We start from the raw sequence: 22,702 nt of genomic DNA, 5'->3' as shown, positions 1-22,702 counted from the left end.
ATTTAAGTTATAAGGAAGGAAACATGGAATCTTATATGGCTGAAATACAGCTTAACAAAGGGTGAAGCCATTGAAAAGGTACTATTGCTTATCTTGATTCCTCTGTGTTACTAACCTAAGCAGTGGAAACTTCCCCCGTTTTTATGCACTTTGCATTTTTTATGCCTTGTAGGCTTAAGCAGCTCCTGATGAGCTTAATTGTTCAAAGTTATTGGTTTAAGGTTCAAATCGGTTTTGCATGCCTGCTACATGATGACATGGGAACAGGGTCCCATTATCACTGCTCGCTGATTGTGGGGGGATGGTGCCTTCACATAGAGATATGGTATAGAGTGGAATATGGCGACACTTAAATTTATGTCCTGGAATGTGAGGGGGATGGGAACGCCGGGTAAGAGAAATGTGATCTTTTCTATACTACGGAGGCACATGCCACATATTATATGCCTTCAGGAAACGCATCTTACGGCAGATAAGGTGCATATGCTGAGTAAATCTTGGATTCAATGGGGGCGGCATGCTACTAGATCCTCAGCATCACGGGGAGTATCACTGCTAGTACATAGGAATTTACGCTGGGAAGCGTTACATACAAGAATAGATACTGATGGTAGATATGTGCTGGTTCATGCTAATGTAAACTCTGTCCCTTATGTCATAATTGGTATATACAACCCACCACAGGGCTCAATGAGTATACTCAGAGAGGCCATCACATTCGCATCCACTTATCAGGAGGCACGAGTTATACTAATGGGGGACCTGAACCTCACCATAGACCCTCTGTTGGATCGCTTTACTGTTAGGTTGGGCCCCCGGGACCCCACGAGCCCCACTCCGCTAGCATCTATGATAGAGGAGATAGGATGGTTGGATCTATGGAGAGTGAGCCACCCGGGAATAAGGGAATACACGTGCCATACTCCGCAGTTTAACGCTCTGTCTCGCATTGACTACGTGTTGGGATCTCCCGCCATTTTCTCAAGCATGGCTTCTATAGAGCACTTGCCCAGAGGGGTGTCGGATCATAGCCCGATTCTTTTACAGTTACATCAACGGGCAGAGGGAAGGAGGGGAGCTCTTAAGATACACCCATTTTGGTTGCAATTGTTTACGGGAACTGACAGAATACCTGACCAACTAGATGTCTTTTTAGAAGCGCATTCACAAGAACAAAATAGTGCACTGGTGTGGGATACATTAAAAGCGTATTTGAGAGGGTGCTTGAGATCCTCTATTTCCTATGTTAAACGCTCCTCAGCCAGACAAGAAATGGATTTAGCACAACAATGCAGAGGTTTAGAGGATACTTTCGTACGGGACCCATCCCAGGGTAACAGAGAAGCGTGGCTGGCAGCGGGCAGACAATACTTGCTTCTAGTCAAGGAAAAGGCAGCAAGAAGGATATTCTTCTCTAAACAATCCTTTTTTGAGCACGGTAATCAGTCGAGTAAGCTGCTTGCACAAATAGCGAAACAGAATACCATGTCCCCTCCAGTGCTACGTATATCCCAACCAAACCAGGGTACGGCTACTACGCCATTAGACATACTGAATAGATTTGCAGATTTTTATGGGGAACTCTACACTTCGCAGGCACAGTATTCGATGGAGGAATTGAACTCCTATTTAGATAGGGCAAACTTCCCAGGGTTGTCAGAGGAGAATAGAATCAAGTTAGAGGCCCCTTTCTCGGTACAGGAGATAGAAGAATGCTTATCCTCCATGACAAAAGGGAAGGCGTCAGGTCCGGATGGTCTCCCTCTAGAGGTGTATATTAAATATGCAGATACTCTAAATCCCCAGTTATTAACTGTATTTGAGGACGCCTTTCAGAAGGGTGAATTACCAGTCTCGATGAAAGATGCCACTATAGTTGTCATTTTGAAACCAGGAAAAAATTCAGAGGAATGTGAGTCGTACCGCCCGATATCCCTACTCAATGTGGATTATAAAATCCTAACCAAACTTTTAGCTAATAGACTTAGTGGCGCTATCACAGATATTATTCATCCGGACCAATCCGGTTTTATCCCAGGCAAATCAACATCGGATAATATCCGTAGAGCTCAGGTGGTGACCCAGATAGGGTGGTGGGAGCAGCAGGACTGGGCATTGGCCTCGTTGGACGCGGCTAAGGCCTTTGATTCAGTAGAGTGGTCTTATTTGTTTGGGGTCCTTCGCAGATTTGGTTTTGGAGAGAGATTCCTTAAATGGATTAACATCCTATACAAAGATCCGAAAGCATCGGTGTTGGTCAATGGGATTTTGTCTCCCTCCTTTTGTCTCCATAGAGGCACGAGGCAGGGATGCCCCCTGTCCCCTCTTCTGTTTGCAGTGGCCATTGAGCCCCTGGCTATCCGCATCCGTCTAGATGCGGCTTTTCAGGGTATCCGCATAGGACCACGGGAGGATCGGATCGGACTTTATGCCGATGACATGATTTTGTATATGGCTAATCCAAACGCCTCCTTACCAAGAGCAATGACAATACTGGAAGAGTTTGGACGGTTCTCAGGCCTATATATCAATTGGAGTAAGTCATTTCTTATGCCCCTTAGACCCGATAACTGTGGGTGGGATATGGAATTCCAGGGCCTGCAGGTGGTTTCCTGTTTTAAATACTTAGGGGTCTATATAGTTAGGGATAGTGGTGCTTCATATGATCTAAATATATATCCCCTGTTGACATATCTGAGAGATAAATTTGCTGTCTGGAAGGCGCTCCCTATATCGACAGCAGGAAGAATAAATTTAATTAAGATGATAGTGCTGCCCAAAATGTTATACCTCCTAGAACACGCGGACACCCTGGTCCCTAAGCGATTTTTCAACCTGGTAAGCTCCTTATTTTCCTCATTTTTATGGGGGGAGAGTCGCCCCAAGCTTAAACTTAGCACGCTACAACGCCCCAAGGAACAGGCGGGGGCTGCTCTTCCTGACGTGTTCTTGTATTACTTGGCAGGCCAATTAAGATATATTAAGGCATGGGTGGCTGAGGAACCAATGCCTAATGCAGATCTCCACTTGGCCCATTTTCTTAGGATCCCCTCTTTGTGGCCCATACTTGAGCCGCATGGATATAGCCCTAGGCATTCCTTGCCAATAATTAAACTAGCCAGGCAGGTCTGGTCACATGTTAAGAAAGTTCTGGAATGGGAGGACATAGTTGCAGAGCTGCCACTTTGGTCTCATCAGGGTCTTTCTCATTTTAGGGGGATGCAGGATTCTGATTTTTGGATTGAAGTAGGTATAACGCAGGTGCAAAACCTGGTAGATGACGAGGGACATATGATATCAGCCAGAGAGATACAGGATACATTCCGGGTCCCTGAGAGAGATGCATTCCGCTGTGTACAGATTAGGCATGCTTTACAATCCCAGTTCAGGGAAGATCAGAGATCCATTTCTTCACTTCCACTCATTGGTATTCTGAGAACACAGGGACAAGGGGGATGGTATCTGCCCTTTATACTTACCTCCTGTCGCAGAGGGTCGCTCACGCTGAGATGTCGGTTGAGGTTGGATGGAGGGGTCTTATTCCCACACTATCCAGTGAGGACTGGGGGGAGGCCATGGGATCACGTCTCTTGGTCTCGCCTGCAGCGAACAATAAATTGACGCAATTGTACATCATACACAGATGTTATATTACCCCCATCAGATTATATCGGATGGGAAGGGCACCTCGCACACGATGTCCTAGATGCTCTCAAGATCAGGCTGGCTTTGATCACATGATGTGGTTATGCCCAGTCATAGCCAATTTCTGGAAAGAAGTGACGCAAATACTGTCCTCAATTATGACCAACCCGATTCCATGTGAACCAGGTCTATGCTTATTGGGGCTGTTGGGAGAGAGGACCCGGACACACTATGAGGGTATCTTCCTGCGAGAAGCCCTGTTCTTAGCCAGAAAAGCGATAGCCATCCGATGGATGGGGGACACTTTTCCGGATACATCACAATGGAAAAGCTTGGTCAATGCCATTCTCCCATATGAAAATATAGTATATAAACATAGAGGATGTCAATATAAATTCTTGAAAATCTGGGGAGAGTGGTGCTCCTCACCTCTTGCCTCCTTCAGCGTGGGCGACCTTAGAGAATCCTTACCACTTCAAGTAGGAGGGATCTGAGATCTATTTGACCAGGTATTTAATGCCCTAGGTGTGAGAATGGAGCTTGGATCTGGTAAATAACTGCGACCTGTATGTCTACAGAATCACAAATAAGTGAGACACTGACCTGCCTGCGTGCAGTGAATATTTGGAGTCTCCTGTGACTCGCCTTCATGTATAAATGTAAATTGCAATCTCTTGTTTCTAATGTGTATTCATGGTATGCAGGAACGTTAATGTTAATGTCATTATTTTGTTTCCATTTGATGATGATTTTTGTATGTACTTTTACAATAAACCGAGTTTAAAAAAAACAAAACACAAGCCTCAGAAGCAAAGAAGGACCTAGTACATTTTGAGGCCTCTTTTTTATTAGAATATATTTTAGGCAGCATGCCAGGTTTGAAGAGGTGTTGAAGTGCCAAAACAGTAGGAATCCCCCAAAAGTGACCCCATTTTGGAAACTACACCCCTCAAGGAATTCATTTATGGTTGTTGTTTCCATTTTGACCCCACAGTTTTTACACAGCACGTATTTGAATTGAGCTGTGAAATTAAAAAAATTAAATTTTTTCCAATAAGATGTCATTTTTCATCAAAATTTCTAATTTTCACAGAGAAGAAAATTTGTTGCCCAATTTCTCCTGAGTGCGGCAATACCCCATTTGTGGCGATAAACTGCCGTTTGGGTCCATGGGAGGCCTCAGAAGGGAAGGAGCGCTGTGTGTTCTTTGGAGTGCAGATTTTGCTGGATTGGTTTTCGGGTGCCATGTCGCATTTGCAGAGCCCCAGAGGTATCAAAGCAATGGAAACCTACAAGAAGTGACCCCATTTTGGAAACTACACCCCTCAAGGAATTCATTTATTGGTAATGTGATCATTTAGACCCCATAGTTTCTTCACAGAATTTATTTGAATTGGGCTGGGAATTAAAAAAAAATAATAATTTCTTCCAATAATATGTAGTTTTAGCTCAAAATTTCTTATTTTAACAAGAAATAAAATACTCCCTTTTGTTGCCCAATTTGTCCTGAGTGCAGCAATACCCCATTTGTGGTGATAAACTGCCGTTTGGGCCCATGAGAGGGCTCAGAAGAAAGTGAGCGCTGTGTGTTCTTTGGAGTGCAGATTTTGCTGGATTGGTTTTCGGGTGCCATGTCGCATTTGCAGAGCCCCAGAGGTATCAAAGCAATGGATACCCACCAGAAATTACCCCATTTTGGAAATACACCCCTCAAGGAATTCATTTTTGGTTAATGTGATCATTTAGACCCCATAGTTTCTTCACAGAATGTATTTGAATTGGGCTGGGAATTAATAAAATAATTATTTCTTCCAATAATATGTAGTTTTAGCTCAAAATTTCTTATTTTCACAAGAAATAAAATACTCCATTTTGTTGCCTAATTTGTCCTGAGTGCAGCCATACCCCATTTGTAGTGATAAACTGCCGTTTGGGCCCATGAGAGGGCTCAGAAGGAAAGGAGCGCTATTTGTTCTTTGGAGTCCAGATTTTGCTGGATTGGTTTTCGGGTGCCATGTCGCATGTGCTGAGCCCCAGAGGTATGAAAGCAATGGAAACCCACCAGAAGTGACCTCATTTTGGAAACTACATCCCTCAAGGAATTCATTTATGGGTGTTGTGACCATTTTGACCCCATAGTTTTTTCACAGAACTTATTTGAATTGGGCTGGGAATTAAAACAAAATAAATATTTTCCAATAATATGTAGTTTTGGCTGAAAATTTCTTATTTTCACAAGAAATAAAATACCCCATTTTGTTGCCCAATTTGTCCTGAGTGTGCCAATACCCCATTTGTGGGGATAAACTGCCGTTTGGGCCCATGGGAGGGCTCAGAAGGAAAGGACCACCATTTGGCCTACTGGGGATTTTCTGGTGCGGTCATGTATACAGAAGCCCCTCATGTACCAGTACAGTTGAAACCCCCGAGAAGTGACCCCGTTTTAAAACTGTACCCCTTAAGACATTCATCTAGAGGTGTAGTGAGCATTTTGACCAGAGACATACACCCCATAAACTGTAATGTGGGTTCTCTCGGGTATGGCGATACCCTACATGTGGCTGTTAACAGCTGCCTGGGCACGCATCAGGGCTCAGCTTTGCGGAGTGCATCAAGGGATGTATGATAAATTTTAAAATACTCTTTCATACAGAGCCTTCATTTTTCGGGACACGTGTCACATTGATATATTGTGTCCTTCCTTATCCCCCTCTTATAGCAGACTTTGCACCTCTTTTGACTATTGCACTTCTTGCCAGTTTTGGAAACTTCTCCTGGAAAGTGTTGCCCTAGTAGGATGCATGTGGCCTTGCTTCCAGAAGTACTGGGTGCACCCCCCCCCCCCTCCTTGGTCCCTAAAAATTAGTTTCTTGATAACCACCTCTTGAAATTCCAGGAAAGTTCCCGTCTGGCTTGCACATCGACGTAGCACGTACGCATTGTACAATGCCATCTGTATGATGTACACGGCGAGCTTCTTATACCACACCGCATGGCGATGTAGGGCTTCAGGACTTGATCTGACAAGTCCACCCCTCACATGTACCTATTGTAGTCCAGGCTGCAGTCTTGTTTGGGGGTCTCTGTACTGGTACCTCGTACAGGTACATGGGTACTGGTGTGGGCATGTATTGTTGTCAATACAAGCATATCTCTCTTGTCTTGTACTTGACACACAATATATTGCTGCTAGATTGTGCCCTGCTCTCACCCCTTCTGAGTGTTTGCCCAAGCAGAGTCTTATGGAGGCCTCTCAGATTTCTTCTAGCAGTGCCGCATGCCGCAGTACTTCTGGAAGCGAGGCACTTGAAGAATGGGACGCTGGTATAAAAATTATCCAGGTAGAGGTGGTAACCCTGGTCCAGCAGTGGGTGCACCAAATCCCGCACAATTTTTGCATTAGCTCCCAGTAAAGGGGGCATTCTGGAGGCTGAATACTGGTGTCCTTTGCTTCATATATCCTAAATTTGCAGGTTTACCCTGATGCACTCTCGCACAGCTTATACATGTTGAAATTTACATTTTTATTTTTTTTGGTCAGAAAATCCTTTTTAGACCATTTTTTTCTATAACACAAAAGGTTTTACCAGAGAAACGCAACTCAATATTTATTGCCCAGATTCTGCAGTTTTGAGAAATATCCCACATGTGGCCCTAGTACGGTTATGGACTGAAGCAACGGCCTCCGAAGCAAAGGAGCACCTAGTGGATTTTGAGGCCGCCTTTTTATTTGTCACCATGTCCAGTTTGAAGAGGGCTTGTGGTGCCGAAACAGTGGAAACCCTCAAAAAGTGACCCCTTGCCTAACCTGATGGCGGAGCTGGGTGAATACTCGAAACTGTCCAGTTTCAAGATCAACTATTCGAAGTCAGAGGCGCTTAACATATCGTTGCCGTAGACTCTTGTGGCCGATCTGTCGGAGTCATTTTCCTTTAAATGAGCTAGGGATTCGCTTAAGTATCTGGGGGTCAGGCTTCCGAGTGCCCTGTCTCTCCTTTATGTGGTGAACTACACTTCACTCCTTCAACGGGTAAAGAGCGATTTGGACTCTTGTACGTCGGATACCTTTACCTGGTTTGGTAGATGTGCTATATTTAAAATGAACATTTTACCATGGATCTTATACGTTTTTCAGGCGCTGCCGATACATATCCCACGCCCCTTCTTTCAGTCTCTGTTGTCCATGCTTCATAAGTTCATATGGGCGGGGAAACCTGCGCGTATTGCCCGATCTATGCTCTTTCGTGCGAAGTGTGAAGGCGGTGTTGGTCTTCCGGATTTTGTGTCTTATCATCAGGCCTCCCACTTGGCACAAATTTTGGATTGGTTCAGACACACTGAGAATAAAGAATGGGTGTCCATGGAACAGGTCTTTATGGAAGTTCCTCTGCAGGCCTTACCATGGTTGGGCAATCACGTCCCTCCGACGATTGGGCCCACTCTGGCGACTGCGGCACGGATCTTTCCTCGGAAAGAGATCTCTCCCTCCCCGATGTTCCCGGTTTTGGGCAATCCTGCATTTCCACCGGGGCGGGAAGGAGGTCCCTTCGACCACTGGTTGAAGGCAGGTAAAGGACGGGCGGCCCATTTTTTACAGGATGAGGTGTGGATGAGTAGCACTCAGCTGGAGTCCGTGTCGGATCCGGTCTCTTTTTCTTTTTGGCAGGTTACCTAATTGAGACACTTCCTCGCGTCCTTAGCTGATCCAGCAGCGTACTCGCGAGATAACTCCCCTTTTGAACGCTTATGCACGGGCACGGGCACAATTCGTCACGCATTGTCTAGACTCTATGCTCTTCTGATCTCTCCCTCCACCCTGTCCACACCTTCATACTTGCTTAGTTGGGAACGGGACTTAGGTCTAACATTTACCTTGGAGCATAAGGATCGCCTGTTCCACATGACACATAAATCATCTCTGGCTAGCAGATCTCAAGAGGCAGGGTATAAGATTTTGTCTCGTTGGTATAGGGTGCCTTCCAGATTGCATGTGATGTTACCGGCGGTTTTGCCGTTGTGTTGGAGATGTGGCGACCATGTGGGTACTCTCTTACATATTTTTTGCAACTGCCCCATACTGACAGACTTTTAGTCTGAGGTGTGGCGCATTTCCTCGAAATTTACGGATTTCCCCCTCCCAAGATCACCGGGCCTCTTCCTGCTCCATCTGTGTGAGGTGCCTTTATCTACTTACCGAAGGTCAGTGGTGCGCCATTTAGTGAATGCAGCCAGGGCATGTGTTCCCACGTTGTGGAGACAATCCTGTCCCCCGACTGTGGGAATGTGGTTTGGTAAAATCCAGGAGATCATGAGAATGGAGGACCTCACGGCATCAATGAAAGGCTCCCATGCCGCCTTCCTCAAAACGTGGCGTGAATGGATTCGCTTTCAATCCTCAGAGGAATACAAGACCGTCATGGCTTCTTGAATTTACCCGGTGGGTCCTTCGGGTCAGGTCAGTTCTTTCCCCCCTTTTCTCTCTTTCTTCTGCCTTCTGCCCTCTTTCGTTGCTCTGCAACGATTTACTGCTCTTCCTTATGGGTATATATGCATGGCTGCGGGTTCAGGGTGCATACCAGAGCTTCTCTAGCCTCAATGTTCTCAGCGTTTTTTGTTCTCTTTCTCTGTGATTATGATGCCCCTGTATTACCAATTGTTGGCCTGCGAGCCGATGTTGGTGCAGCTTTGATCTACACCGTAACACAATTGTTCTTATGAAAACGGAAAATAAAAGAATTAAAAAAAAAAAAAGTGACCCCATTTTGGAAACTAGACACCTTGAGGAATTCATTGTAGTTTTCATTGGGTGCATGCGATTTTTTGATCAGTTTTTATTCTATTTTTAACCCCTTAATGACCGGGCTATTTTGCACGTTAATGACCAAGGATTATTTTTTGTTTTTTCACGGTCGCATTCCAAGAGTCGTAACTCTTTTTTTATTCCGTCGACATAGCCGTATAAGGGCTTGTTTTTTGCGGGACGAGTTGTATTTTGTAATTGTACCATTTTTAGATGCTTATAACATATTGATTAACTTTTATTAACTTTATTTTAGGAGAGAATTGAAAATAAGCAGCTATTCCAGCATTGATTTTCACGTTATAAATTTACGCCGTTTACTATGCAGCGTAAATAACATGTTCAGTTTATTCTATGGGTCGGCACGATTAAGGGGATACCAAATATGTAAAGGTTTTATATGTTTTTCCTACGTTTGCACAATAAAAACCCTTTTAGAAAAAAATTACTTGTTTTTGCATTGCCGCATTCCAAGAGCCGTAACGTTTTTATTTTTCCGTCGATGTGGCCGTATGTGGGCTTGATTTTTGCGGGCCAATGTGTAGTTTTTATTAGTACTATTTTGGGGTACATAGGACTTATAGATTAACTTTTATTTTATTTTTTATGGAGGGAATGGGAGAAAAGAGAGAATTTTGACGTTGTTTTTTGCGTTTTCTTTGGACGCCGTTCATCCGGCGGTTTAATTAATATGTTCATTTTATTGGTCAAGTTGTTACGAACGCGGGGATACCATATATGTGTATGTGTGATTTGTTTTGACCGTTTTACTAAATAAAACCACTTTTTGGGCCAAAAAAGTAGTTTTATTTGACTTTGACTGTAATTATTTTAATTTTTTTTTCACAAACTTTATTTAACTGTTTTACATTTTTTTTTTAGTCCCACCAGGGGACTTCACTATACGATGTGCCGATCGCATATATAATGCTTTGGTATACTTCGTATACCAAAGCATTATTGCCTGTCAGTGTAAAACTGACAGGCAACCTGTTAGGTCATGCCTCTGGCATCGCCTAACAGGCAGATGCTGAAGGCAGACCTGGGGGTCTTTGTTAGACCCCCGGCTGTCATGGAAACCCGACGGCGACCCGCGATTTGTTTGCGGGGGCGCCGATCGGGTGACAGAGGGAGCTCCCCCCTCTGTCAAACACATTAAATGCCGCTGTCACTATTGACAGTGGCATTTAATGGGTTAAACTGCCGGAATCGGCGCGCGCTTCGATTCCGGCAGTTGCAGCAGGAGCCCGGCTGTGTATAACAGCCGTGCTCCTGCCACTGATCGCGTGGGTACAGTGTCAGTACCCGCGCCATCACAGGACGGATATATCCGTCCTCCTGCGCGAACTAGCAGCTGCTGAGGACGGATATATCCGTCCTTCGGCGTTAAGGAGTTAAGGGGCGTGGTGACTAAAAAACAGCAATTCTACTATAGTTTTTTATTCTATTTTTTTTACAGCGTAAATGACATATTCGCTTTATTCTGCGTGGCGATACGATTACGGCGATACCATATGTTTATAGTTTTTTTTAATGTCTTCTGGCGTTTGCACAATAAAATACTTTTTGTAAAAAATAATTTACTTTTTGTGTTGCCTTATTCTAAGAGCCATAACTTTTTTATTTTTCCATCAAGAAAGCCGTGCGAGGACTTGTTTTTTGCGTAACGAACTGTAGTTTTGATCAGAACCATTTTTAGGTAGATGCGAGTTTTTGATCTCTTTTTATTCCATTTTTATGATTCTGGTACGGTTTATTATTATTTTCTTTTACGGCGTTCACCGCGCGGGATAAATAACAAAATAGTTTTGTAGTTCAGGCCGTTACGGACGTGGCGATACCATTTATGTATAGTTTATTTGTTTGTTTATATATTTTTATTAATAATAAAGGACTGATTAGGGAAAAAGGCGGATTTTTACTTTTATTAATTTTAACCTGTTAACGCCGAAGGACGGATATATCCGTCCTCTGCAGCTGGTACCTTAGGGTTTTGCAAATACAACATGGCACCCAAACCAAGCCAGCAAAATCTGCATGCCAAATAGCGCTCCTGCCTTTCTGAGCCCAGCTGTGTGTCCAAACAGCAATTTCTTACCACATATGGGGTATTGCCGTGCTCGGGAGAAATTGCTTTATAAATGTTGGGGTGCTTTTTCCTCTTTATCCCTTGTGAAAATGAAAAAAAACAACTTTTTAGTGGAAAAAACGCTGATATTCATTTTTACAGACTAATTCCAATAAATTTAGCAAAAGACCAGTGGGGTCTAAATGCTTACTATACCCGTAGATAGATTGCTTAAGGAGTGTAGTTTCCAAAATGGGGTCACTATTTGGGGGTTCCTACTATTTTGGTCCCGCAGGCACTTAGCAAATGTGACATGGCACCCGAAAACCATTCCAGCTAAATTTTAGCTCCAAATGGTTCTCCTTCCCTTTTGACCCCTGCCGTGTGTCCAAGCAGCAATTTATGACCACTTATGGGGTATTGCCATAATTGGGAATAATTGCCTTTCTAATGTTGGGGGCTTTTTCTACTTTATGCCTTGTAAAAATAAAAAATTTCAACATTTTATTAGAAAAAATGTAGATTTTAATTTTCACGGCCTAATTCCACTAAAGTCAGCAAAAAACTTGTAGGGTCAAAATGCTCACTATACCCCTAGGAAAATTCCTTGAGGAGTGTAGCTAACAAAATGGGGTCACTTTTTGGTGGTTTCCACTGTTTTGGTCCCTCCAGGATGTTGCAAACGCGACATGGCATTCCAGCAAAATCTGTGCTCCAAAATCCAAATGATGTTAGTAAATTTCACATCTATATTGCTTTAATTCCTGTGAAACGCCTAAAGGGTTAAGAAACTTTTTGAATGCTGTTTTGAATACCTTGAGGGTGTATTTTTTAAAATGGTGTGATTTATGGGGATTTTCTAATATATAAGACCCTCAAAGCCCCTTCAAAACTGAACTGGACCTGTAAAAATCGCCTTTTGAAATTTTCTTGAAAATGTGAGAAATTGTGGCTAAAGTTCTAAGCCTTGTAACGTCCTAAAAAAATAAAAGGATGTTAAAGAAAACGATGCCAATCTAAAGTAGCCATATGGGGGATGTTAACTAGTAAGTATTTTGTGTGGTATTACTATCTGTCTTACAAGCAAATACATTTAAATTAAGAAAAATGCAAATTTTTACAAATTTTCTCAAAATTTTGGTGTTTTTCACAAATAAATACTGAATTTATCGACCATATATTTTTACTAACATCAAGTACAATATGTGTATAGGTTCAGACAGCACCAGATATGTGGAAGGGTGAGGTTTTGCACAGATAGGGGCCCAACCCAAACATAAATATAAAAGAGTATCCGGCACACCAATTTTGAAATAAAGGTATTTTTTATTTTGTTTTTAATGCCAGTGGCAGAGTGCGACGTTTCGGTCTAAGTGACCTTCATCAGGCACTGAGCCGTGCTGGGAAACTGAATAGACGAGCGCTAGTGGTGCTGATAGCGGCTGGCCGCTGTATCATGGCGCTTTATTTAAAAATTGGTGTGCCGGATACTCTTTTATATCAAGTACAATATGTCACGAGAAAACAATCTCAGAATCGCCTGGCTAGGTGAAAGCATTCCCATGTTATTACCACATAAAGTAACACATGTCAGATTTGAAAAAATTGGCTGCGTCCTGAAGGCCAAAACAGGTTGTGTCCTTAAGGGATTAATATCATGCTAATAAAGAAAAACTATATTTAAAAAAAAAAAATGTTTTAGCTGTTTGTTGCAAAAATGCACCTAATTAAAATTAAAATTAACATTTTTGAGAAGAAGAGTATGAAGAGGAAGCCTCTTCTTATGTTCATGCATGCATTTAGTCTGAACATATTGCTGCACTGCCTCATTGATCACAGCTATCAATTGGTTTTATATTTATTGTTTTCTTGGTATAGATTTGTAATTAATCTATTTCTTAGATGTCTTCAGCAGGTCTGGCGACAGAGATTGGAGGAAGCTCCTCAGCAGAAACAGTTGCCTGCTAGAGAAGGAACAATATACTCTAGACATATTGGAGGATGTCTGCTGTGTAACAAGGGCCTGTGTGCAGCCTCAGCTGTGGGTTTTAAAAGGAAAACAACCTCCAATTGAGAGCAGAGTACCTGCAGGGACTGTGATATCCCCCTACCTGTAGCTAGGAACTTTTAGGTGCCAAGATTGTCACCCTTGCATCCTTTCTGGTGAATCGTCTCTATGAGTTGATGTACATGGCTATTTTAAACTACTGTGCCTGCCCTTGTCAGATTGCAGAAGCTATACAGCTTAGGGCCTGACAAGCACCTATATGGGAGACTGTTGATTTAAGGACTGTTTAAAGATCCATGATGAGAAGGAAGAATTATCATGACCTGCCTAAGTAGAGTCGTGTGTTAGTGAACCTTCCCTTATCTCTTCCTCCCCCTCAACCCCCCCTTTAGAAAAGACACGTGACACCGAGGTTGGATGTGAAATGGCCACAGCAGCCGTTTATTAATTTCACAGTTTTATAAAAACAATTTAAATCCGAAACGTTCGGATAACTAATTAGGAATCCACCAGAGAATTCCTCCTAATAATTCACATGACCCAACATGGGTCAGAATCATAGATAACAATTTAACGTTAACATTAATCCGAGCAGGGGAAGTCCTTGAAGCCATTTTAGATATTCCTTTTTGACACACCCCGAGTTAGCCATCTGCAACCACCACCAACCAATGACCTCCAGCCGTAAACCAGCTCAGAGGCACCGCTCACCTCTGCAGATGGCTCCAACCACCAGAAGACCACTTCAAAGGGATAACACCCGATGAAGCCTTCAAGTGATATACCTTCCACCAGAAGACCACTTCAAAGGGATAAGACCCGATGAAGTCTTCAACCATGTACCTTTTTTGGGGGACGCATACCCCCGATGCGACCCCCCCACCATTTTGTACTGACTGACCTCAAGGACTCCCCCCGCCACAGCGAAACAGGCCTTGACCACCTTAAGCCTGTGAGTTCCGCCACACCAACACCGCCCTTTCAATTCCCTCTGCTATTGCCAAGCTCCACAGATCAATACCAACCTCGGTCAAATGAACCCCATCACTCCTCCAGTAGTTCCCCTCCCCTGACTCCAAATCCCTGTGCCGCACGCAAATGCCCCCGTTCTTGGCTACAAAACGGGACACCGCACGATTAACTTTAATGCGAGCCTTATTGACTCTTTCCACTGACCTGGCCAGCCGCCAATGTTTCCTTGGGACAATGTCCGACCACACTATCACCAGCCTGGGATAAGAAACCCACAAACACAACATATCGTGTTTAATATCCCGCACCAACTCTCGAAAGGGGCGGACTCCCAAGTCATTTCCACCCACGTGCAATACCAAGACCTCTGGGACCCTATCAAGCCGGGCATATGTCTGGAATTCTGCTAACACCCTGCTCCATGACATACCTCTAAATCCCAGCCAATGCAAAACCGCATCCTGTCGCGGAATGCGCAACTGGAGACCGTCCGGGCGGACATCCGCCCTCAAAGCCCCCCAATGCACGTAAGAGTGGCCCAGCAACCACACCAAACACGGAGGCGGATCTGAAACGGAAAAGAAAGTTAGATACCACCACACAAACATTTATGTAAGCGCTAACAACAAGACTCATAACAGATGAGGGCGGACATAAGATCTAAATCTGTTGGACTCCCAACGACCGATGCGCCGCACCCCTTCAACATCCAACCCCCAGCGCCCTGCTTCTGTTGCTGCGCCAATCCTGAAGGAATGAGATGAATACGAGCCCGCCGCGACACCGACCGCCGCCAAACATTTCTTAAATACAGCTCCAAATTGAAATCTGGACAAAAACGACCCGTCCTCGTGACGTAGCAATGGCCACTCTGGAGACCCCACATGTGGCTTAAAACCCCGCATGCACGCTACCGGGCACATAGCCGAACCAGGGAGGGCGAACAAAACTATCAGCTTCCCCTTCCCTAATTGGTCAGTTTTTGACCAACGCAACCATACCTCAAGCCGATCTGCATATAGGCTCACCTCCCCCAGTCTCAACCCCCCTGCCTGCTGGGTACTTGGCGACACCAATTCTAAATGCCCCAAAGAACGCTAAAGAAAAAGCTAACCGAAACAACTCCATCTCTGCCGAAGAACGACAGACCGATGCTAATGAACCGCCCAAAGAGTTAAGCAGAGAAAACGACACAGGCCTTCTACGATCCGCCTCGACCCTACCTCGGCGCAAACCCCTTCAAAGCCTGTCCCACTAAAAATTCCTTAGATACATCCCGAAAGCCTCGCAACTTAAAACCAAACGCCACCGCAGACATGAACCGGTTAACCTTTGCCAATGAAAACCCCGCCTCCCAGGCGTCCCCTAACCAGTACAAAAGTGCTACCAACCTGTCTCTCCGTGTTGACGTCACCCAACTCTCTTACCCACTCCTCCCACTGCCTCCAACAAGCAGCATAAGCACTCCACGTCGTGCGCGCCAAAGACCTTTCCACCAATCGTTCTACGGGACCGAGACCAGATCCCAAAGATGTTCCGGACAAGCCAAACCGAGACGTTCTGCTCCCGGTACCAATTGCCGAAACCGGTCCCACTGCGAGCGAGAAAGAGCATCAGCGATACAATTCCGTACCCCCGGCACATGCACCGCCACCACCCACGCGTTCAACGACAAGCACACCAACACCAAATGTCGCAACAACTGAACTACCGGAGGAGAGGACGCCGTGATGTTATTAATGGCCAGCACCACCCCCATGTTGTCGCAGTAAAAACGAACCTTCTTATCCCTGAGCCTGTCCCCCCAGATGGTCGCCGCAACCACGATAGGGCACAGCTCGAGCAGGGCCAGATTCCGCGTGAGTCCACTGGACACCCAGCTAGCCGGCCATTGACCTGCGCACCACGAACCCCCCCCGTAAGCTCCAAAACCGCCCGCCCCAGCTGCATCCGTAAAAATATTTAAATCACTCGTATCCTGCGCTGGAGCCATGCATAGCGAGCGACCGTTATACTGGCCCAAGAAGTCATCCCATACCTGCAGATCAGCCCGATGCTCCTCCTTGAGCCGCACAAAATGATGTGGTGCACGCACTCCCGCCGTTGCCGCCGCCAACCGTCTACCAAACACCCTCCCCATTGGCATAATCCGGCAAGCGAAATTCAACTTCCCCAGCAACGACTGAAGCTCACGCAGCGTAATTTTTTTTAACCTACAAGCCCGACGTACCTCCTGACTCAAAGCCCACAACTTATCTCAATTCCCAAAAAACAAATCGTCGATACCGGGCCCTCAGTCTTTTATGGCGCCAAAGGGATCCCAAAATCCCTCGCAACCTTCTGCAGTGCATGAAGCAGATTACCGCAAACCGGCGAACCCCCCGGGCCGACGCACAAGAAATCGTCTAAATAATGTATCAACGAGTCGACCCCGGCTACTCCCTTCGTCACCCACTCCACGAAGCTACTAAACGCCTCGAAGTATGCGTAAGAAAGGGAGCACCCCATCGGAAGGCACCAATCCACGTAAAAAGCCCCATTCCAAAAACAACCCAACAGCCGTTGGCTTTCTGGATGAACTGGCAACAACCTGAACGCTGCCTCGATGTCGGTCTTTGCTAGCAGCGCACCTGGACCCACAGCACGAACTAACCCCACCGCCTTATCGAATGAGGTATACACTACGGAGCACAACTCGTGATCAATCCCGTCATTTACCGACGAACCCTTGGGAAACGATAAATGCTGAATCAAACGAAATTTCCGGGGCTCGCGCTTTGGAACAATACCCAATGGGGACACCACTAAATCTTTTATTGGCGGATCAACAAAAGGCCCCGCCATGCGACCCAACAAAACTTCTTTAAACAATTTTTCCGACACGACCTCGGCATGCAAGTAGGCCGATTTAAGGTTCCTCCGCGTAACCGGGACCTCATAAGGAGGCGGAGGAATAATAAAACCAACACAAAACCCCTCGTAAAGTAACTTGGCCGCCGCCCTATCCGGATACTCATTTACATAAGGGGCCATCCTTTCCACCCTCACCGGTGACAACCCCTTGACCAGCCGAGGAGGACTGGTTCCCTGACCTCTTTTTTCGCATACATTTTGCCGCCCCGTGGGATGCAACCATTACACTCTGAACACACGTGCTTGAACTTGCACGTGGCCCCGAACTTACACTGGCCATCGATAAATTGCCAGCAGAATCCCAACTTTGCCCCGCCGCCTTGTCCGACCTGACTGGACTGGCCCCCCTGGCCGACGCTCCCAGGAATGGACTGCCTAACCGGAGCCGTAACCCTTAACCAGAGAGCAATATCCTTCTGGTCCCACCGAATCGCCGGCCGAACCGCTTTACGCTGACGGAATTGCTCATCGTACCTTAGCCACGCCTGCCCCCCGTACGCCCTATGAGCCTCCCCAATGGCGTCAAAATAGCAAAACAACGCCGAACAATTTTCCGGCGCCTTTTCTCCTATTACACTGGCTAATATGGCGAACGCCTGCGACCAATTAACGAACGTCTGCGGGATAAGCCTATACCGCCGACGTTCCTCCTCGTCCTTCTTACTCTCGTCCCGCTTGCTCTTATCCAAATTGAAATTAGCAAGCGGCAAGAGAGAAAAAATCTCGACGTATTCGTCCTTCCAGATACGCTCACGCACCTCCGGTTTTAAGTGCGCCCCCAACGGGCCTTCGAAGCAAACATACACCTCCCCACGAGCACGATCATCAATACGCACCCGATCGCCTTCTTTTTGTGCCTCGGTCTGTACCGACACCGCGACCGCCTCCATAGCCGCCATCCCGGGCCGCGCCTGTAACGATCCCACTTCCCTGGGGCCTTCCCAAACTACCGCCGGGGACACCTCCGTAACTACCGGCGCCGCCGCCCTATCTAGACGCCCGACCAGCTCCCGCAAGCAACCCACTAAGTCCGCTAGACCCGCGCCGTCGCGCCCGCCCGCACCACTACCGGCCACCGATGCGACGCTAGCAGCCCCCCCACCGACACCCGACATAAAAATCGCTGGATACGACAAAGATGGAGTTATGCACTCACCGGGCTGCCGACAGCCGGACCATCCTGACCTCGCTGATACATGTCCAGTTCACCTTCCTCCACCTCCTCTCTCGCAGACGACTGGCCATCCCACCGACATCTCCGAAACGGGGATGATGACGCGCTGACAGATGGGCCGGCAACCTGCCGCCCGACCGCCGGGACCCAGACCTCCGACCGGACCTGTTGCCTCGACATCGCTGCAGGTCTAGGCATCCGTCTCGACGATCTCGATGAAGCCTGCCCCCCGGCCGGAACATCACCAGGTGGGGCGGCCGTAACTTGTCCTCCAAATCTTGCATCTGATGGGGGAGGGGTGACAGGGAGCCCGGCCTGCGACTCCCTGATAACCGCCGGACCCCGTCGCGGCTGGGGATTCCTGCCAGGACGCAGGGCCTGGGAAGAGGCGGCCCTCCCAGCTGCCTGGCCTGCAGCGTCCATTGTAGGGCTCCCCCTGCGACGCCGTATCCGCGGGACCACCTCAGGGCTGAAGCGTTCTGGAGGTCGGGACCGCCGGGAGCGACGGGTGGACCCGGCCTGAGTCACCGTCACCCCTGGAGACGCTCTCTGCCTCCTCTGAGCAGGAGCGGGTGTTGCTGACTCCCCCCGCCGCCATATTACTGCCAAGAAGGGGGCCGGGGGAGGGGAGCCTGTCCCCGACATCAACAGACCTTGTATGCCGAGCCTGACGTGGCGATTCGGCGTCAGGGATCACGGTAAGTGCCGCCACGGTCTCCTCCAGCCATCCGGGACCGTGGTGCACAGCAGCGGCGCGCAGCCGCGCAAGTATAACGGCCTCGGACATCACACACAGAGCGGGGCAGCGGGGAGCTTGCTCAAGTGTGTGTTACTCCTCCCGCTGCTTCCGGCTCAGTGCCGAAAACAGCGGGAAGCTCCGTAACGGCCCCTAACTCCTCCCTGTCCCTCCTCCACCTCCTCCTAACTCTCCCTCAATACTTAACCCTTTCCCTCCTAGGTCTGTCATGGAGGCTTCCCTCCTAAGCCCTGCAGGCTGCGTCCAGCCTCTTCTTTCTAAGGGTATGTGCACACGATAACTGTAAATTACGGAGCTGTTTTCTGAAAAACAGCCTCTGAATTTGAGGCGTATTTCAGAGCCTTTTCATGTTGAGGCGTATTTTGGAGCGTTTTTTCACACGTAAATGGGTTGGTATCCAAGCCGTTTAAGGCTGTGTTCACACGCAGTTTTTTGCAGGAGGAAAATTCCTCCTGCAAAAACTGCTCCAGACGGTTTTTGCACAGTGGTTTGACAAAAACTCGTCAAAACACTTGTCGAGGCGTTTTTTTCCACTTTCTGACTGATTGAAATGGGGTTTTGGAGGCGGAAACCGCCTCAAGATGGGTCATGACGCTTCTTTTTACCGCGACGCGTTTTTTTTACTCGCGGTAAAAGAACACGTCCAACTACCATTGAAATCAATGGGAGGCATTTTCGGGCGGTTTTTGAGGAGTTTTGCGGCGCGGTTTCCACGTCAAAAAACTCTTCAAAATACTCTGTGTGAACAGGGCCTTACAGACGTTTTTACAGACGTTTTTCGAGGCATTAACAGGCGTCATTTGGGGCGTTAAGAGGCGTTTCAAGAACCAGCCCACTAGGGGCTGTCTTTCTGGCCCAGGAGTACAAAAAGCCTGGGCGAAACCTGCAATTTCCCTTTTGGAGATAGCACTAGTTACTGAGGCAATTCTTCATTGGAAATGAGTTCGGACAGTACAGCAGGCCCATCCCAGCAGGAGCAGCATGGACAACATGTGGTGCAAAGGTGCATAAAAGTTCGGCGACGCCACATGGCCGCCCTGATGCAAATCGTCCACAATGTCATTCGACGTAAAAGAATTTGTGAGGTAAGTGGCTACATTTATAGAGTATGTTGTCAATGTTTGTATTTGTTGCCATAGTTACATAGTTACATAGTTACATAGTTAGTACGGCTGAAAAAAGACACATGTCCATCAAGTTCAACCAAGGGAAGGGAAAAGGGAAGGAAAAATTTCTACACATAGGAGCTAATATTTTTTTGTTCTAGGAAATTATCTAACCCTTTTTTAAAGCCATCTACTGTCCCTGCTGTGACCAGCTCCTGCGGTAGGCTATTCCATAAATTCACAGTTCTCACTGTAAAGAAGCCTTGTCGCCTCTGCAGCTTGAACCTTTTTTTCTCCAGACGGAGGGAGTGCCCCCTTGTTTTTTGAGGGGGTTTTACAAGGAACAGGATTTCACCATATTTTTTGTATGTGCCATTAATATATTTATATAAGTTAATCATGTCCCCCCTTAGTCTTCTTTTTTTCAAGGCTAAATAGGTTTAATTCTTTCAATCTTTCCTCATAACTTAAATTCTCCATGCCCCTTATTAGCTTCGTTGCTCTTCTTTGTATTTTTTCCAACTCCAGGGCATCCTTTCTATGAACTGGAGCCCAGAACTGAACTGCATATTCTAGATGAGGCCTCACTAATGCTTTGTAAAGTGGCAATATTACATCTCTGTCCCGCGAGTCCATGCCTCTTTTAATACACGACAATATCTTGCTGGCCTTTGAAGCAGCTGATTGACACTGCATGCTGTTATTGAGTTTATGATTTACAAGTACACCCAGATCCTTCTCAACAAGTGAATCCGCCAGTGTAGCGCCCCCTAGGACATATGATGCATGCAGGTTGTTGGTACCAAGATGCATAACTTTACATTTATCTACATTAAACTTCATTTGCCAAGTGGACGCCCAAACACTTAGTTTGTTTAAATCTGCCTGTAATTCATGAACATCTTCCATAGTCTGAACTATATTACATAGCTTGGTGTCATCTGCAAAAATAGAAATAGTGCTATTAATCCCTTCCTCTATATCATTAATAAATAAGTTGAATAATAGTGGTCCCAGCACTGAACCCTGGGGTACACCACTTATAACCGGGGACCATTCAGAGAAGGAATCATTGACCACAACCCTCTGGATACGGTCCTTGAGCCAATTCTCAATCCAATTACAAACTATATTTTCTAAACCTATAGTCCTTAATTTACCCATTAGGCGTCTATGGGGGACAGTGTCAAATGCCTTTGCAAAGTCCAAAAACACTAAATCCACAGCGGCCCCTCTGTCTAGACTTCTGCTCACCTCTTCATAAAAACAGATTAGGTTAGTTTGACAACTTCTGTCCTTAGTAAAACCGTGCTGGCTGTCACTTATAATGCTATTTATTGTCACATAATCCTGTATATAGTCCCTCAATAGCCCCTCAAACATTTTCCCCACAATTGATGTTAATGGACAATTGATCCTTATAATGGACATTTGCTCCAACTTTATGTTTCACAGGCACATGAACGTGCCCGCGAGTATTGGGTGCACCCCATAAATGTTCTGCGAAATTAAAGGGGTCACATTGGCCACCTTTATCTTAAGATGGTGAGTTTTTGTGTGGATGCTTGAAGCTAATGTACCTTCGTGATATTTCCTCTAGTTTTAATGTGTACTTTAGCAGGTATTGTGGCAATTTCTCCCGCACTGTGTTGCATCTGCCTACAAATGTTGCATCACACAGTGTGTTTTAGTTTCTCCTGTGAAATGTGTAACAGATTAGCGTTAATTTGTTGACTTACAACTGTGTTGATTGTAACCTCTGGTTTTATGTGTGTAACCTAAATTTACACAATGCAACTTTACATTCTGAATACATATTGACGTTAGAAATTGGGGTTGCATTGTGTTCATTTGGGAAGCATTCATGTATGTATGTTGCACATGCTATGTTTGTCCATGTGGCTTTGTCTCTACAGGTTTCCCCACAAATTTTATGATTTTTGTCGGATGACAATACCTGCATTTGACGCTTTGGAGGAGATTCTATCGGTCCATCTCAGGAGGCAGGATACGGTTATGCGCATGGCCATTAGTCCTGTGGAGAGGCTGCTGATCACGTTGCGGTGAGTTCGGAATTATTTAAACGCTTTTGTAAAACATTTTCCAGTATGGTGGATGTAAATCTAATGCTAAGTCATTTATGGTTTTCCTATCTGAATGTCCAAGTTATGCTGGTGTTCCATTATGATTACTTGTTCCTAATCCCGGAGGAGGGTCTTCAATGAGAGGCTGAGTTGGGCACGACGCTTCGTGGAGTGC

Source organism: Rhinoderma darwinii, chromosome 4, assembly GCF_050947455.1.
Source record: "Rhinoderma darwinii isolate aRhiDar2 chromosome 4, aRhiDar2.hap1, whole genome shotgun sequence".
Lineage (NCBI taxonomy): Eukaryota > Metazoa > Chordata > Amphibia > Anura > Rhinodermatidae > Rhinoderma > Rhinoderma darwinii.
The sequence above is the reverse complement of the archived record's forward strand: the minus strand, read 5'-3'. Positions refer to the sequence as shown.